Source organism: Mustela erminea, chromosome 2 (genome assembly GCF_009829155.1).
Source record: "Mustela erminea isolate mMusErm1 chromosome 2, mMusErm1.Pri, whole genome shotgun sequence".
NCBI lineage: Eukaryota > Metazoa > Chordata > Mammalia > Carnivora > Mustelidae > Mustela > Mustela erminea.
Window position 1 is genome coordinate 61513331 of NC_045615.1, and position 20046 is coordinate 61533376.

General features: G+C 33.9%; 1 non-coding gene across 1 annotated transcript; it reads right to left on the reverse strand.

Annotated features, from left to right (window-relative positions):
• Positions 1–19219: 19219 nt before the first annotated feature.
• Positions 19220–19326, reverse strand: LOC116585407. Its single transcript, XR_004283605.1, has one exon. It is a non-coding gene; the product is annotated as a U6 spliceosomal RNA (small nuclear RNA).
• Positions 19327–20046: the final 720 nt, after the last annotated feature.

The following is a 20046-nucleotide window of genomic DNA, read 5'->3' on the forward strand; positions in this document are numbered from 1 at the left end:
TGATTTGGAAATCGCCCCCCACCTTTTTGGAGATTTTCTCCAATTTGAAAAAAGTAGGGGGAAAATTAAAATAGGCACAAAATGCAAGGACATTGATCTCTGAAACCTAAACTAAACTCCTAACACTTTTGGTAAAAAGTGAACCAAAGATAAAAGAGTAATTTCAGTCAAAAACGTTATTATTCTAATTCATTATGACTCTACTTACCTCAGTAACAATACAAATGAATCAAAAAATACAATTAATCTGTTTTGATATTATTATTTTTTCATGCTAGTTATTTTAGTAATTTAGTTATTTTAGTAAAGTGTAATTATAGTAATCAAAGTCCAAAATGAAATTGTAGTGGATTAAAATTTCTTCAAATATAGGGACTTATATAATCTTGACACTCGGGATATATAGCATTTTTCCTAATTGCTAGTGCTGTAATTAGTGCTATTGAAAAAAAAGAAAAAGAAGAAGAAGAAAGAGAGACTGCTGCTGCCTAAGTGTACCTTGCTAAATTCAATTATTATTCTGTGGTTCAACTTTGCTCTATAATTTTTATTAATTTAACTCTTTGTTTCTATGATGACAAAAATAATCTTTTAAAAATATATAAAATAGTTGGTGGGGAATTAAATAAACAACAAAATTCTCTTGGAGAAGAAGAAATGCTTTCTTTCTTCTTTTTTTTTTTTTAAAGATTTTATTTCTTTATTTGACAGAGAGAGAGAAATCACAAGTAGGCAGAGAGGTAGCATAGAAAGAGGGAGAAGCAGGCTCCCCGCTGAGCAGAGAGCCAGATGTGGGGCTTGATCCCAGGACCCTGAGATCATGACCTGAGCTGAAGAGGCTTAAACCACTGAGCCACCCAGGTGCCCCAGAGAAGAAACGCTTTCATAAAAACTTTTTCATTAAATATTATACATTAACACCTTCTTAGATCTAGGTAGAATGGCAGACAAATTGTCTTCCAGGTATAGTAATGACAATACTGCTCTCCTGCACTTTGGTAAGCCAGAGAATGCCCTGAATCATTTCAAGCAATGCAGTGTTAAGAAGAGTTTTGTATTATTTCAAGAGAAAAGGTACATATTCAAGGGAAGTATAGCTTTGGGTTATTCTCTTTCTTTCTTTCTTTCTTGCCCCCTCCCTTTTTTTTTAAGTTTTAGAGAAAAAGAGTACAAGTAGATGTGTGGGGCAGAGGGAGAAAGAGAATCTTAAGCAGGCTCCACGTGCAGTGCTGGGCCTGATGCAGGGACTGATCTCACAATCTTGAGATGGTGATCTGAGTTGAAATCAAGAGTTGGTTGCTTAACCCACTAAGCCACCCATGTGCCTCTAAATTTCTTTTAAAAAGGTAGGGGGAAAAGGCCTTCTTATGAAATGTTTTATGCTTGTCACATTAAATGCCCAAACATCCATTATTTTCTGTATTAAAACTATACCCAGAGCTGGAGTCCAAAGACATGATCCCTTCTCCTTTTTTGGAGGAGATATATTCATATAAGTTGAGCCATTATTAGGTGAACTGAAGTTTGATATAGGGCATTTTAAATCTGGTGACAGTTACACCCAACAATTCTTATAGCAATTTTTCAGGGTTTTCAATGTCATCTATTTTGTCTTTTTCCTTCCTACCAAACTTTTCTGTAATCTCCCAATTCTAGATAATTAGTTGTTTAGATTAAACTATCTCCTTGAAGAATTTTTTGTCATCAATAATCTGAAATTTAGTTTATTTAAGTCCATTTTCCCATTTTATACCTGACAAGTGCCAATCACCAATTCTTGACTATCTTGGAATACTCTACACTTTGTGGCCCTACACTCAGACCAAACATGTCAGTAAGCCCTTTTTGTGTGCCTCTGCCTTACCTCTTCTATCTCTCCTCTGATATTCAAGTGCCTTTTTTTCCCCTCCCCAAGTCTAGTCCAGGTCTTCTCTCCTAAGAGGAAACTTCCTTAATTACATTAATCCATTCAAGTTAACCAAAATCTTAAATTCTTAGTGTCAGTTTCCAACAAATTCATAAAATCATGCAATCTGTTTATTGTTTTCCTGTTTATATGCATTATCCTTGAATTACTAAACAATTGTAACCTTCTTAAGGGTCCAATTCATCCTATGTTTTTTATTTGTCTACCCTTACTGAGCAGTACATGCAATAAAGGTGATCATCAAATATTTTATTATTATGACAGTGATGACTCAATGTTTACAACAGATTTTATGGGATGATAAAATACTATAATGTTTCTCAAAACTATTTAAGTTATAGTACTTGACTGATAAGTATCCTATAAATATTTTATTATTTCAGACTAAATATTTTTCATTTGCAAAATGTCAATTCATGATGGGAGTAATAAACCTACATATTATATAAAAATTTGAGAACCCTTTCATTAGAAAATTTCATTGAAATGAAAGAATGTTAGAAGTAATGTGAATATTAGGAAGGTATTCATTACCATTTTGTTTATACTTGAAACCTTGGTAGGTTTCTGACATTCTTATTTACAATATTATTGTTGAAATACCAGTTAAAGATTGTATAATATTTTTAATATTCCAAAATATATGTTTGTAAAGATTTGGGTGATTATAGCCCTGTTAAAATCTCTAAAAAACCAGATCAAATAACAATTGAATGGCAAATTCAGAGAGTTCTGAAACTATTGCTAGGTATTTATGTAGCTATTCACTTATTAATTCTTTCATTAATTCAACAAATACTATATGTGCTAGATTTTTGGTATAAAATAGAGGGAAAAAAACTCCTATGAGTTTGACTACCTAGTGAAGAGCCTTTTTAAAGTTATATATTCACTGAAATCAATGTTAAATTAAAACACTGACAAATTCTTAGGTTTATTTTGAAAATTAAAATAATTTATTCATGAAAAGTTAAGTGTCTGGCACATAATAAAAAGAATGTCAGAAATGTGTATATATGCATATGTGCATATAACATGATCATCTTTGTATTTCAAATGAGTTACCTGCCTACCCTACCTTCTTTGAGGTGGAGCTAGGCAAGAAAAGAGATGAGTAGATTAGATGGAAGAATTTGCAGTTAGTAAAATGTTTTTTAGATAAGAGGTGGTTAAGATGCATAAATAAGTTTTATAAAGTATTTATGATATAAATTTTATGGCTCCACATGAAGTTAATTAAAATACATAAAATTGGAGGACTAGGTTCATAAAGTGTTGGAAGACTATGCCATATGAAGAATTTGCCTTCTTCATTGAATACCAGGAGTTCCATTTTCTCAAAGAATCCTGACCTGACCACTCACCTCCATGGTGACTATTTCCCTCTCTAAACCACTATATTACCATTATTCATGTATGGTACTTAGCAAGTGAAACAAAAAACATTGAATGATCAATAAACATATATCAACTGATCAAATAAATGAAGTTATTCCTTGTAAGGTACTTAGGCTCTCCCCTGTATTATTTATGACCTATTCAAAACACATACATAGTCCAATAATCATTCATGCCATGTAACTACTAAAATAAATGAGTGGAAATGATAACATGGAAGAATTTTGATAAATGTAACAGCACCAAAAATTACCATGCAGTTGTTGAAAATTTCCTCTAGAGTCAGATTTTAGCCCATACTAAGTCTTCTAGTTCCTTTAAACAAATAATGCTAAGCTAAATGACAAAAATATTTTCAAAGATTATTGTTGAGCCAAAACCTCTCTCTCCTTTTTTTTTTTTTTAAGAGACAGAGTGTGCACGTGAGTGGTGGGGGGAGGGGTAGTTGGAGAGGGAGAGAGAGAATCATACACAGACTCCATGCCCAGTGTAGAGCCTAAGGCAGAGCTTGATCTCACCACCCTGAGATCATGACATGAACCAAGATCAAGAGTCCTGTGCTTAACCATCTGAGCCACCCAGCACCCTGAGCCAACAATTCTGAAAAAAAAAAAAAATAAAATAAACTGAGTTTAAACACTGAAGTTTTTTCTGGCACTTTTCATCTTCATGATCTAGGAATCTGTTTTTTAAACATATGTGACTTTTCCCACAACATTGTAGTACATTAAGTATTGCATTTCTTATCAAAGCCATAATGTAAACACTAATTTCTACTAAAATGGCATATTTGTTTATCTTAAAATTGCTTTGCTTAGCAAAATTACAACCCCAAACTATAGTTCTATGATAAAAAACAGGGTTAGGTGCAAGCAAACCAGTTTAATCCTGAGAAATTTTGTAAACAGAACACTAAAATCTTAAAGAAAAGTTTTCCTTTGCTAAAAAAATAAAAACCCTTTCAAATTCTCAATAAGTAAATATTATGAAGATATTTGCCATTTTTAAAAGATAATGGAAGGTTATGTAAGAAAGAGTAATTGCTTTCTCTTAACAGTTTCAGTACAGGGCCCATGGCCAAGCAGAATGACAAAGATGGATACACTGTGCTGCGTTCTTCCAGGACTTAATTCATTCAGCTGAGTTAATGGACTTATGTTCAGCTATAGTCAGTTTGTGGTACAAAACCTGACATGGAGAAAACCAATGTTACTTCCATATTATACTGGTATCATTCCACTGTGTATCAATTAACTCTGAGCTACTTCATATTACAGAAACATCCTTTACCATAATAGACTATGTTCAAGTACCTCATTACCACTTTACCAATAAAGTCATTGTAATTTAATTTTATGAGTCTCTTTCTTTTTCTCTATCTTGTCCAAGAATCCCTGGGCTTACACATTTGCCAAAAACAAAAGACATTCATAGACAATTTATGACGGTTTGGTCACTGTGCATTTTTTTCTCAGTTGGTGGGGTTCTTTTGGGTGGATGGTTCAGCTCACAGTTCCATTTTTCCCATGCCATGGCCAAAGGAAAGCACCTCCTAGACTATGAAGGCCAAGGTGGTTAGTGTTCAACATTAGTAGGCATGCAAATTCAGTCCACCACTGAGATTCTTCCTTCACAGAGCTACTGAGGAACTTCATGCTCAGCCATAATTGGTACCCAAATCCACTTCACCTGGAGGTAAGTTTTTATAGGCTAAGTCCTCAATATAATGAATATCATTATTCCTTATTCTTTTTTCCCTGGTTGAAAGGAACAAAGTTATCTGGGATCTAAACTCTCTTTCCAATATTTTCTGGCTCTGTTAATCTATCATAATTCCTTCTTTGAATGCTTAAACTTTTAAAACTTAAGTCCAGCTTAGTATTTGTAGTCAGGACTATCTACTTTTACCTGCTAATATCCCCTATGTCTTTTCCCTCAATAACCCATTTCTTTTAGCACTAAGTAATATTCCATTGTCTAGGGGCAGCTGGGTGGCTCAGTGGGTTAAGCTGCTGCCTTCGGCTCAGGTCATGATCTCAGGGTCCTGGGATCAAGTCCGGCATCAGGCTCTCTGCTCAGCAGGGAGCCTGCTTCCTCCTCTCTCTCTCTCTGCCTGCCTCTCTGCCTACTTGTGATCTCTCTCTGTCAAATAAATAAATAAAATCTTAAAAAAAAAATTCCATTGTCTGGAGGTACCACAGCTTATTTACCCATGCACCTAATAAAGGACATCTTGATTGCTTCCAAGTTTTGCCGGTCATAAATAAAACTGCTGTAAACATCCATGTGCAGATTTTTGAGTGGACATGTTTTTAACTCTCTTGGGTAAATACTAAGGAGCATAATTTCTGGGTTATATAGTAGGATTGTGTTTGCTTTTATAAGAAACCATGAAATAACTGTGGTTAAGAGTGAATAAGCAGTGACTAAGAGTATTGTTATTCTGGATTTTGGCAATTATTATTTTAATAATTGTGTGGTAGTATCTAATTGTTGTTTCTTTTTTAAATAAAGATTTTATTTACTTATTTGACAGAGAGAGAGAGATCACAAGTAGGCAGTGAGGCAGGCAGAAGGGGAGGAGGAAGCAGGCTCCCTGCTGAGTAGAGAGCCCCATGCGGGGCTCCATTCCAGGACCTTGAGATCATAACCTGAGCCGAAGGCAGAGGCTTACCCCACTGAGCCACCCAGGCACCCCTCTAATTGTAGTTTCATTTTCATTTCCCTGCTAAAGAATGATGTAGAATAGACTTACTTTTACAAACCTAAAATAATAAGAAAAACTGAGTATCATCTATATGGTAATTTTATTATTTCAGAGTTAATTGATGTAAGAATATTTAAATTGAGAATATCAAAAGATGATAAAATGCCACTTTTTAGCTTAAATAGCATACACATTGCTAGAGGAAGATTTCTATTCTTGCAAATAGTATTCTCTGATGTTGTTGAAATTCCCTAAATGATTTAGCATGAAGATATAAATTTGTATGTTCACAGTCTAAAGTACATTAAGAGTCATGAACACTATGTTGAAAAAAATGAGCCTATTTCTTAGTATGTAATAGTTTTGTTCGAGTTTTTAATTTGGTAAATTTAATAATTAAATTAGATCATTCATGTGAAGCATGATAATGTGTTCAATACATAATAATTTCACTAAATATTATCTAGTGATATTTTGTTTAGATATAAATTCCCTGTAGTTTTAAAGGAAGAAACTAAACTTTGGTTAACATAGGTTTAACTACTAGTATCCTGAATTAATTAGATTTAAAACCTGTAAGCAAGAATAATGAATATACATTAAACTAAATGCAGAGGCTGAGAGAGAAGGTGGTCTAGTAATTTCCAGGGTCAAGTGCCATGATTGATAAATTCTATTAGATATTTAAGAAAGAAACTATGTAAAGTCCTTCAGAGAAAAAGAAAAAAACATTTTCTCACTCATTTTATAAGGCCAACATTAATTCATATACCAAAACCAGATAAAACATAACATGAAAAAAAAGTGATATAGCTCACTATTCCTCATGAACATAGACATAAAAGCTTATGAAAAGTTTGTCCTTGAATGCAAGGATAAAATGATAATCATCAAATTGATAATGCATTTTGGTAGTGGCATCTACCCCAGGAATGCAAGGTCACTCAGCAAACCGATTGCAAACCGATCGATACAATCTACCATATCAAAGAAGAAAGAAGAAAAAAGTGTATAATTATTTTAATAGAAAAGAAACATTTGACAAAATTCAATAGAACATTTATGAAAAAACTTTCAGCAAGGTAGGAATAAAATTGACCTTCCTCAGCCTGAAAAAGGACATATAATGAAAATCTTCAACTGAGATCATACTTAAGAATGATTGCTTTCTTCTCCTTGAACTATAATGAGGTTTTAATTCCTAATGAAAACAGTAGTGTGTGGAGCTTCAGAAAATGGTTGCAGAGTCAGGTTACCTGGGTTTGAAATCACATTTTATACTTACTACTTTTTGTTAATCTTTGGAAAATTATTTAAGCTCTCTAAGTTTCAGATTCTTATTAGATGAAATGGAAATATTAATATAAAATACTACATTGAATTATTATGTTTTTAAATAAAATAAGACATAAAGAATGCTTATTTTGATACTTAACATGTCCATTCCTGGTCAACATATTACTTAAAAAGAAGAGTTTTCACTGGATCTTAGATTTGGGAAAACCTGACAGAAAAAAATTAATGTATAAGAATCAAGCAAGTATTGAGCTTTTGTTTTTGTCTCTCAAAGAGTTATATTTTTAAATTTGCTGTCATCTAGCTAAACTGAAAAAGCCCAAGTTGTAGTAACTAAATAAGGTGAGCAGCCTCAGTGAGTCAGGTGTATCTCAAGAAGCAAGCCGTTTACTGACCCTCATCCACCATATAGGATGCAGGTCAGGCAACTATAGGGGGAAGCTCTGAGAATGAACAGTAACACTGTAACATGGAGCATTAATATGCTAGCATGAATGAGCTCACTTCCTCAAATGTGCGTACATTCTGTGAAATAGTTATCCATGAGTATTCATATTCGCATCCAAGTGACAGCTCAGCTGAACGAGATCACTATTTATTGCCTGTGTCTGAATATAATTATAGATAAGAATATTTTAAAGGAAAAACTACCTACCTAAATGTTTTAATCTTATAGTTTATATTATGGGCTGAATTGTGTCTCCCTAAAACTGATATGCTATGGAATGCTACATATGCTAAAGTCCTAAACTACAATACCTCAGGATGTGACTGTGTTTGGTGATAAGATCTTTAAGGAGATATCAAGTTAGAATGGAGTCATTAGGATGAGCCCTAATTCAATGCGCTTGGTGTCCTTATAAGAAGAGGAAATTTGTACCCAAAGACAGAGCAAAGACCATGTGAAGACAAAATCAGCTAGTTATCTATAAGCTGAGGAGAGAAGCTTGACTGACACCTAAATCTAGAACATTTATCTTCCACAAATGTGATAAAATAAATTTATGTTATTTAAACCATCCAGTCTGTAGTACTTTATTATGGCAACCCTAACAAACAAATATAGGAAATATTTTCTTTAACTTGTTTATTGGATAGTAGATTACCTGTCATAGCATTTCAGAATCTTTAATGAAATTCAGGTGAGAAAGGCTAATTGTTTTTTTATGCCTCAAAGACACATCTTGTGGTATTAGAAATGTAGTTTACTTACCTACTTTAATGAGAATAAACATTGCTATTCTTTGATACTAGGTGTTTAATTGAATTTTATCCAGTACTAGAAATTCACTTTGAGTGTGAGGAATCAATATTGTATCTGAGCAGGAATTTCTCTGAATTCTAGCCTAATTCATTTTCTGACTGTAAAAAAGGTTGAGGAGGATCAATGTCAAGTTTGTTTACACAAGGTGGGTATTATGAAAGAAAGTAAAATGACAGTTAAAATAACATTTTAAAGATCATTGCAATTTTAGTGTTACTAGTTGGCTTCTTTCTTTTATCACTAAAAGAAGCAAACTAGTTGAGACAATAAAAAGAAAGCTTATATTTCTAATCATTGACCTCTAGGATAGTAAATAGAAAGGAAACAATCTTCTCATTAAAGGTAAAGTTCTTAGGAGAATTGATGAGCAATAAAGGCATCTGTTTCCAGTGAAAAAATCAAGAGGAGGCTGGGGAAAAAGCAACATGAAAAGACAACATTTGGGGGGTCAGAATACTGTTGTTCATACACTGTGAATGATGTTTTGAAACCAGACCTAATGTTCTTAGCTTTCCTGTCAGAACAAGCAACTGAAGACTGAGGACCTGAAGTAGTCAAGCCATTTTCCAAGACGTGCTAATAGCACATTCATCACCATCCACAGCCATCTCAATAGTTAACACCCCATGAAATGAGCATACCTTTTTGTCTTGGTATCAAAAAAATAAGAAAATAGAGGTAAATTTATGTTTATTAATTCCTTATTAAAAATGTAATAAATTTGGTCAGTGCATGAATTTGGGTTAAAAAACACTGTAATGATTTCTTTCCTTTACCCTCAGTATTTCTTGCTAATTCTGAGGTCAAGTGGAACAGTATCCATTATAAATGACACGGTTTTATAAACAGGCATTTCAAATGCCATAGACATTTGAATGAACATTTTCTTCCACCCATAATTACTTAATTATTATCAATTATGAGTGTGGCATGAGCATATGGTAACCACCCATCTGCTCATTTTTTCCTCTCAATTGCCATTAATTTTGTTGATGGTGACACTGTTTAGCCAAATCAAACTAATTAATAACAGTCCAATGGAACTAGACCTTTCTCTTTGAATCACATGCTCATTCATCAATAGCTGACTACAATAATGTGATCAAATTTGAGTAGAATAAAATATTTTGGGGGCTTAAAAGCATTTTGATGAAAATTATTTGAAGATTCTTAAATTTACATCATTTCTCATTCGTGAAAGTCACATTACTTTATTATGAATATGCTAAGCATTCTAAACATTATTTCCTCTAGATTTTTCACGTTTTGTTTTATGAAAGTAAAAATAATAAATTCCTCTATGTGGAACATATTTTCTTGTCTTAGAAACTCATAAGTGTTCCTTATAGTGCAGTGTACATCTGGGAAGAAACATCAGCCTTAAGTACCAACTCTTTCCCAGTGGGAACTATTGCTATGCTTTTATCTAATAACATGCTACTTGCTCTTCTAGTAAAGAAAAGCTGCTGAACTACCTGGTGTGCATCAGTTATCAACTGTCAGGTGAAGGTATGTGTGTATTTACTGGAAAAATAGGTGAAATATTTCTTACATCTTACAAATTTTGTGAAAAGCCTAATAAAAGTATCATGAAAAGTAAAGTACTGACAATAGCTCCATTTATACACTAATTCCTTAGTTAAGAACAAAACCCTGAAATCAGAAAACTACATTTGAATACCCTCAATAGTTTTTGATGTAGTGTTCCAAGATTCATTGTTTACGTATAACACCCAGTGCTCCATGTAATATGTGCCCACCACCAGGCTCACCCATCCCCCTACTCCCTCCCCTCTAAAACCCTCAGTTTGTTTCTCTGAGTCCACAGTCTCTCATGGTTTATTTCTCCCTCCAATTCCCACTGCCCTTCACTTTTCATTTCCTTCTCCTAATGTCCTCCAAGTTATTCCTTATGTTCCACAAGTAAGTGAAACCAGGTGATAATTGACTCTCTCTGCTTGACTTACTTCACTCAGCTTAATCTCCTCCAGTTCCTTCCATGTTGATGTAAAAGTAGGGTATTCATAATTTCTGATGGCTGAGTAATATCCCATTGAATATGTGGACCACATCTTCTTTATCTATTCATCTGTTGAAGGGCGTCTCAGCTCTTTCCACAGTTTGGCTCTTGTGGACATTGCGACTATGAACATTGGGTTATATATGGCCATTCTTTTCACTGCATCTGTATCTTTGGGGTAAATGCCCTGTAGTGCAATTGCAGGGTTATAGGGTAGCTCTATTTTTAAATTTTTGAGGAACCTCCATACAGTTTTCCGAAGTGGCTGCACCAAATTGCATTCTCACCAACAGTGTAAGAGGGTTCCCCTTTCTCCACATCCTCTCCAATATTTGTTGTTTCTTGCCTTATTAATTTTGGCCATTTTAACTGGTATAAGGTGGTATCTCAATGTGGTTTTGATTTTAATTTTCCTGATGGCTAAAGATGATGAACATTTTTTCATGTGTCTGCTTGCCATTTGTATGTCTTCATTAGAGAAGTGTCTGTTCATGTCTTCTGCCCATTTTTTGACTGATTATTTGTTTTTTGGGTATTGAGTGTGAGAAGTTCTTTATAGATATTGGATATTAGCTCTTTGTCTGTAGTGTCGTTCTCCCATTCCATGGGTTGCTTCTTTGTTTTGTTGACTGTTTCCTTTGCTGTGCAGAAGCCTTTTATCTTGATGAAGTCCCAAAAGTTTATTTTTGCTTTGGAAATGCATCTTGAAAGAAGTTTCTGAGCCAATGTCAAAGAGGTTACCACCTAAGTGCTTCTCTAGGATTTTGATGGATTCCTGTCCCACATTGAGGTCTTTCATCCATTTTGAGTTTTCTTTGTATATGGTGTAAGAGAATGGTCAAGTTTCATTCTTCTATACATAGCTGTCCAAGTTTTCCAATATGATTTACTGAAGAGACTGTCTTTTTTCCACTGTGTATTTTTTCCTGCTTTGTCAGAGATTATTTAGCCATAGAATTGAGGGTCCATATCTGGACTCTCTACTCTGTTCCATTGGTCTATGTGTCTGTTTTTGCACCAGTATCATGGTGTCCTGGTGATCACAGCTTTGTAATTAAGCTTGAAATCAGGCAACATGATTTCCCTAGTTTTGTTTTTCTTTTTCAATATTTCCTTGGAAATTCAGGGTCTTTCCTGGTTCCATACAAATTTTAGGATTGTTTGTTCCAGCACTTTGAAAAATGACAATGCTATTTTGATCAGGATGGCATTGAAAGTATAGATTGCTCTGGGCGGTATAAACATTTTAACAATGTTTATTCCTCAGAACCATGAGAATAGATGTTTTCCCATCTTTTTGTACCTTCTTCAATTTCTTTCATGACTGTTCTGTAGTTCTTTGACTATAGATCCTTTACCTCTTTGGTTAGGTTTATTCCAAGGTATCTTATAGTTTTTGGTGCCATTGTAAATGGAATCAATCCTCTAATTTCCCTCCCCAAAAATAAGAGTCCAGGACCTGACGTATTCCCTGGGGAATTCTACCGAGCACTCAAAGAAGAAATAATACCTATTCTCCTTTTTTTTCTTAATTTATTTTTTTTCCAGCATAACAGTATTTTTGCACCACACCTAGTGCTCCATGCAATCTGTGCCCTCTATAATACCCACCACCTGGTACCCCAACCTCCCACCCCCCACACCTTCAAAACCCTCAGATTGTTTTTCAGAGTCCATAGTCTCTCATGGTTCACCTCCCCTTCTAAATACCTATTCTCCTGAATCTGTCTCAAAAAGTAGAAACAGAAGGAAAACTTCCAGACTCTTTCTATGAAGCCAGCATTACCTTGGTCCCCAAACCAGGGAAAGACCCCACCAAAAAGGAGAATTTCAGACCAATATCCCTCATGATATGGATGCCGAGATTCTCAACAAGATCCTAGCTAATAGGATCCAACAATACATTAAAAAAATTATCCACTATCACCAGGTGGGATTTATCCCTGGGATGCAAGGATGGTTCAACATTCACAAATCAATCAATGTGATAGAATTCATAAATAAGAGAAGAGACAAGAAAAACATGGTCCTCTCAATTGATGCAGAAAAAGCATTTGACAAGATACAGCATCCATTCCTGATTAAAACTCTTCAGAGTATAAGGATAGAGGGAACATTCCTCAACTTCATAAAATCCATCTATGAAAAACCCATGGAAAATATCATCCTCAATGGGGAAAAGCTGAGAGCCTACCCACTGAGATCAGGAACACAACGAGGATGCCCACTCTCACCACCGTTGTTCAACATAATACTAGAAGTCCTAGTAACAGCAATCAGACAACAAAAATAAATAAAATATATTCAAACTGGCAAAGAAAAAGTCTAAATTCTCTCTCTTCTCAGATGACATGGTACTTTATATGGAAAACTCAAAAGTCTCCACCCCCAAATTACTAGAACTCATGTAGCAATTCAGTAATGTTACAGGATGTAAAATCAATGCACAGAAATCAGTTGCTTTCTCAAACATTAAATAGATATTTTGAAAATATGAAAGTGGCTGTGTTTTAATGTGTTTCACATGTTGATATATAACACATTTTTATGAAAAGTAACTGTATTTTCTAAAATAAAAATAAATGGAATAAGAAAAGCACCCTTGTTTTACATTTTACAAACAATTCAACATCTGGCTTAATGAAATAAAATCATATATCTTATATCTTATAACATTCTTAGAATGTTTCTACATTCTAAACTCTTGCAATATATTGTGTTGGTTTGAAATATAGGAATGATATGTGAAGGAAACTTCACCTCATTTAGTTATGTAAATGGAAAGCATAGAAGATACTTGCATTTTGATATCCTTTTCAGATAATTATAAATATTATTCTTTGATTCTATACAAAAATTGACAACTGGTAATTATGAAAGATAAGTTAAAATGTGTAATCTGAAAAAATATAAATTAACTTTTTGTATGTACTCTGTTGCATTAAAATCTATTACTCTAGTTTATACATTGAGTGGAATTTTCACTTTTAATTATGAATGACAATAAAATACTATACATTGATTACTTATAAAGTATTTGGTTCACAGAATCTATGTCAAACTTAGTGGTGGCAGATGCAAATTTTCCACAGTATGTTTCACCCTGTTTCCTTTCCTTAGAAAATGTTACTAGAAACCAGTATCTATGTTTGTTGCTACTGGAATATTGTTGTTTCTAGGCCTTCTCAGTTGACAGAGGAAGGAACTATATATGTATATACAAATCTCTGTGTCTGTTTAACCATTTATCTAGATTAAGGTAATCAGGAGCTCATATTGATTTCCCTAATTCTAATCTATTACCATGTAGATTATTCGAACCTTCTAACCCTGCTTATCTGTACACCCACTCTTTACCAGTGAGAAACCTCCTTTCAACTGCTTGACATTTATTTACTTAATTGCTCAATTCCAGTATTCATGAATAGTGGCACCATAACTATTAACCTGGATCCCCTTGGGAAATAACTTCATAAACTAGAGTACAGTGCTTTATATCATTTCCTTTGCCTTTAATCTCTACCAAATCTATTTATTTCCAAAATTACTTAGATTAGCAACATTTTACCCCACCCCTTTCAGTGAAGTTCATACATTAATAAAATAGTTCGATTCTCTTGTCAACAAAGAATTCATCCCATCCTGAAACCTAACATTCTAAATGATATTTTTAAAACTTTCATACATTAAGCTTTACTCTTTGTGCTTTAAGTTTCTATGGGTTTTGACAAAATCATAACTTTATCTATCCAAAATTATGTAACACAGAATAGTTTTATCATCCTAAAAAAAACAAAACAAAAACACACAACTATACTTCATGTACTCAATTTTCATCCCTTTCTCCCAAGCCCCTGGAAAACACTGATCTTTTTTATTATCACTATACTTTTGCCTTTTCCAGAATGTCATGTAATTGGAATCACTCAGTATATACAGTCATTTCAAACTGACTTCTTTCATTTAGCAATATGCATTTAAGATCCTTCCATGTCTTTTCATGGTTTGATATTTCATTTCTCTTTGTCCCTGAATAATATTCTTTTGTGTGGATGTACTACAGTTTGCTTATCCATTCACTTATTGAAGGACATCTTCTTTGCTTCTAGTTTTTTAGAAGCTTTATGAATAAAGCTATTATAAATGGTCATGTGCAAGTTTCTGTGTGGATATAAGTTTTCAACACTTGGGTACTAGGGTCTGAATGTTTGTATTTTCCCCAGACTTATATGTTGGAACCTTAAAGGTTAATGTGATGATATTAAAAGATGGAACTTCTGGGAGGTGACTAGATCATGAGAGAATGAAAGGAATTAACACTTTTATAAAAGTAATCCCACATTGCTCCTTAGCCTCTCTCACCATGTGGGGACATACTGAGAAGTTGGAAATCTGTAACACAGAAGAAGACCTTCATCAGAACCTGATCACACTGGTACCCTCATCTTCCAGGTTCCTGACTTACAAGAAATAAATATTTGTTGCTTATAAGCTGGACAATCTATAGCTGCCCAGATGGATTAAGACACTTGGGTAAACACCTGAGTGTGGTTGCTGGATTTTATGGTAAATCTACATTTAGTTTTATAAGAAACTGCCAGTCTTTCTTCCACATTCTGGTTAACTACATGTTTGATTATTTATTTTATTTTTTAAAGCTTTTTTTCTTAAGTTTTTATTTAAATTTCATTTAGTTAACATACAGTGTTATATTAGTTTCAGGTATACAATATAGTGCTTCAACACTTCCATAGACCAGTGCTCATCACAAGTACCCTCCTTAATCTCCATCCCCCCACCCACTTTCTTTCCAGTAACCATCAATTTGTTCTTTATAGCTAAAGGTTGGTTTCTTGGTTTGCTTATCTCTCTTTTTTTCCCTCTGTTCATACATTTTGTTCCTTATATTCTACATGGGATTGAAATAATATGGTATTTGTCTTTCTCTGACTTATTTTGCTTAGCATAATACTCTCTAATTCCATCCATGTCATTCTAAATGGCAAATTTCATTCTTTTTCATGATTAATTATAATTCCATTATCTATCTATCTATATATATGTATATATATAACTTCTTTTTTAAATTATTATTTTCAGTTAGCCAACATATAGGACATCCTTAGTTTTTGATGTAGTATTTAATGATTCATTCTTTACCCATTCATCAGTAGATGGATATTTGGGCTCTTTCCATAATCTGACTCTTTTTTATAATGCTGCTATAAACATTGGGTGTATGTGCCCCTTGGCTTTCCATAATCTGGCTCTTCTTGATAATGCTGTTATAATCATTGGGTGTATGTGCCCCTTAGAATCACCATTTTTCTATGTTTTGGATAAATACATAGGGGTGCAATTGTTAGGTCACAGGGTATTTCCATTTTTAACTTTTTGAGGAACCTCCATACTATTTGCCAGAGTGGCTGCACCAGTTTATTCCCACCAACAGTATAAGAGGTTTCCCTTTTTGCCACATACTCATCAATATCTATTGTTTCTTGTGTTGTTAGTTTTAGCTATTCTGACTGATGTGAGGTTATCTCATCATGGTTTTGATTTATATTTCTCTAATTATGACTGATGGTGAACATTTTTTCATGTTCCTGTTAGCCATTGTATGTCTTCTTTGAAGAAATGTCTGTTCATGTCTTTTGCCCATTTCTTAACTGGATTTTTTTATTTTTGAGCTGTTGAATTGGATAAGCTCTTTATACATTTTTGATTCTAGCCTTTTATTTGATATGTCATTTGCAAATATCTTTTCCCATTCTGTAGTTGCCTTTTAGTTTTATTGTTTCTTTCACTGTGCAGAAACTTTTTATCTTGGTGAAGTCCCAAGAGTGTATGTTTGCTTTTGCTTTCGTTGTCTTTGGAATTGTGTTTATCAAGAAGTTGCTGTGGCTGAGGTCAAAGAGATATTTGCCTGTGTTCTCCTTTAGGGTTTTAATGTATTCCTGTCTCACATTTAGATCTTTCATCCATTTTGAATTTATTTTTATTTATGGTGTAAGAAAATTTCATCCCAGTTTTATTCTTCTTCATATTGCTGCCAAATTCTCCCAACAACATTTGTTGAAGAGACTGTTTTTTTTTTTTTCAATTGGATATTCTTTCCCCCTTTGTCAAAGATTAATTAACAATATAGTTGAAGTACCTTTCTGGGCTCTATTCTGTTCCATTGATCTATGTGTCTGTTTTTGTTGCAGTGCCATATTGTCTTGATGATTCCAGCATTGAAATACAGCTTTAATTCTAGAATTATGATACCTCCAGCTTTGCTTTTCTTTTTCAGGATGGCTTTGGCTATTTGGAGTCTTTTGTGGTTCTATAGAAATTTTAGAAATGTTTGTTGTAGGTCTGTGAAAAATGCTGGTGTTATTTTGATGAGATTGCATTGAATGTATAGATTGCTTTGGGTAGTACAGACATTTTAACAATATTTTTCTTCCAATCCATGAGCATGGAATGTTTTTCCATTTCTTTATGTCATCCTCAATTTCTTTCATTAGTGTTCCATAGTTTTCAGGATAGAGGTCTTTTACCTCTCTGGCTAGGTTTATTCCTAGGTATCCTATGATTTTTGGTACAGTTGCAAATGGGATTGGTTCCTTGAATTTTCTTTCCATTACTTAATTACTTAACTGCTTAATTATTTTTCATTAATTAATTATTGGTGTACAGATATGCAACAAACTTCTGTGCATTGATTTTATATCCTGCAGTTTTGCTGAATTCCTGTATCAGTTCTAGCAATTTTTTGGTAGAGTTTTTTGGGTTTTCTACATACAGTATCATGTCATCTGCAGAAAGTTTGAGTTCTTCCTAGCTGATTTAAATGCCTTTTTAAAAAGATTTTATTTATTTATTTGACAGAGATAAAGAGAGAGCACAAGCAGGGGGAGTGGCAGGCAGAGGAAGAGGGAGAAGCAGGCTCCCCCCCAAACAGGGAACCTGGGATCCCAGCACCCTGGGATCATGACCTGAGCTGAAGGCAGATGCTTAGTGACGGAGGCCCAGACACTCCTATTTGGATGCCTTTTATTTATTTTTGTAGTCTGATTGCTGGGATAATGACTGCACATTTGTTTAGTCTCGGTTATCTGTCTAGTTATGATAAATACACAAATTATTCCTTTAAAAATATACTTCATCTATTTTAATCACAGACTACCTTAAGTTAAATAAACCTGGGGTTTCTTTAGACAAAGCAATTATTTAAAGGGGCCATTACCAAATTGTGTTTGGTTCAAGTCCAAAAGGAGGGGATTATCCTAAGTGAAATAAGTCAAGCAGAGAAAGACAATTATCATGTGGTTTCACTCATATGTGGAATATAAGGAATAGCATGGAGGATGGCAGGGAGGGGAGGAAAAACTGAATGGGAAGAAATCAGAGAAGTAGACAAACCCTGAGAGACTCTGGAATCAGGAAAACAAATTGAGAGTTACAGAAGGAAGGGGGTTGGGGGGGCCAGGTAACTGGATGATGAGTATTAACATGGACATGTGTTGTGAAGAGTACTGGGTGTTATATACAACTAATGAATTGTTGAACACTACATCAAAAACTCAGGATGCACTATATGTTGGCTAACCGAACATAATAAAAAATAAATACCTAAAAAAATTTTAAAAAGGAAATTTCTTTCTCTGTACTTTCTTTAAAAAAAAAAAAATAAAGACTTGATTTTCAGAGAAGTTTTAACAGCAACACTGAGTGGAAAGCACAGGATTCCTATATACCTCCTTGCCCTACACACTCAGCCTACCCCACCATCAACACCCCATACCAGAGAGCTAAATATTTGCTTACAAGCAATAAACCAACACTAATGTGTCATTATCACTCAAATTCCATTGTTTACAGTAGGGTTCACTCTTGGTGTTATATGTTTTATGGATTTTGATAAATGTATAATGACATGTATCAAACATTGTAGTAATATAAATAGTAGTTTCATTGCCCTAAATCCTCTGTTCCACCTATTATCCTTTCCTCTCATTATACGCTGACACCCACTGATATTTTACTCTCTCCATAGTTTTGCCTTTCCAGAATTCCATATAGTTGATATGTAGTATATAGCCTTCTCAGATTGTCTTCTTTCACTTAGTAAAATATTCTTCCAAACCTCTTCATTTTTTGACAACTCATTTCTTTTTAGTACTGAATGATAGTCCATTGTCTAGATGGACCACCGTTTATTTACCCATTCACTTACTGAAGGATATCTCGGTTGTTTCCAAGTTTTGGAAATTATAAATGGAACTACTGTAAACATCCATGCTCAGGTTTTTGTGTGGAAATAAGTTTTCTACTCATTTAGGTAAATTCCAATGAGTGTGATTGCTGGATCATATGGTAGGAATATATTTATTTTTGTTAAAAACTGCTAAACAGTCTTCCAAAGTAGTTGTACCATTTTGCATTCCCACCAGCATGAATGTTGTATTTTCTCTGTTACTCCACATCCAGGTCAGCATTGATGTCAGTGTTTTAGATTTTAGTAATTTTAATGTACGTGTAGTTGAAACAAACATTGTTGTTTTAATTTGCAATTCTTTAATGAGATATGATGTTGAACATCTTTTCATATGCTTGTTTGAAAGTACGGAATGTGTCACAAACTTACATGTCCTACTTGCACAGAGAATGTGCTAATCTTCTCTGTATCATTCCAATTTTAGTGTATGTGCTTCCAAAGTGAGCACGGTCCTTTCTTTTGATTCCCAGGGTAAAGGATGTAACAGGTTAAAACAAACATATAATAATGAAATGAATGGCATCTGCCATTCATGGAAGAGTCATGCCTATTTCTGTAAAATATAAATAAGAACAGGGCTATGAGTGCAGGGAAGGAGCAAGAAGCATCTGGGAATATTGAAGAGAAAAAAATAGTGGAAAAGATGTATACTTACAGACAGAACCACAAAGACAGCACAGGTTTGGTGTATGCAGACAAAAATGGCAGATTTTGAGAAGGAAATAAAAAAAAAAAAAATGGGCCAGCGGAGTTACTGAAACTTAGTTTTAGAAACACTTAAGAAGTTTTCTTCCAATATCTTATTCTTTCAAATTTTCCTCCAGCCTCAGGCCCTCTTTACACAGAGTTACAAAAATTCAATTTAAAAGGTTGGGAGAACAGTGCAACTCCACACTTATAAAAGACATCAAATTGCTTGGGGACAACTATTATTTTAAGCTCAAAACTGGATACTTATATTTTAAGATGTCTGAGATTCCATACAGTGTACTAGACTTTGTTTTGGAGCTGGAAATTTAAAAAATGGAATAAAACAGTTTTCCTATCACAATAGAAATTATATTCTAGTGGCTGGAGACAAAAAATAAACAAACAAAGCATAGCATATAAAACATAGAGTGAAAAAGCAGGGTAAATTGAAAAGTTAATACTAATGTGGCTCACTATT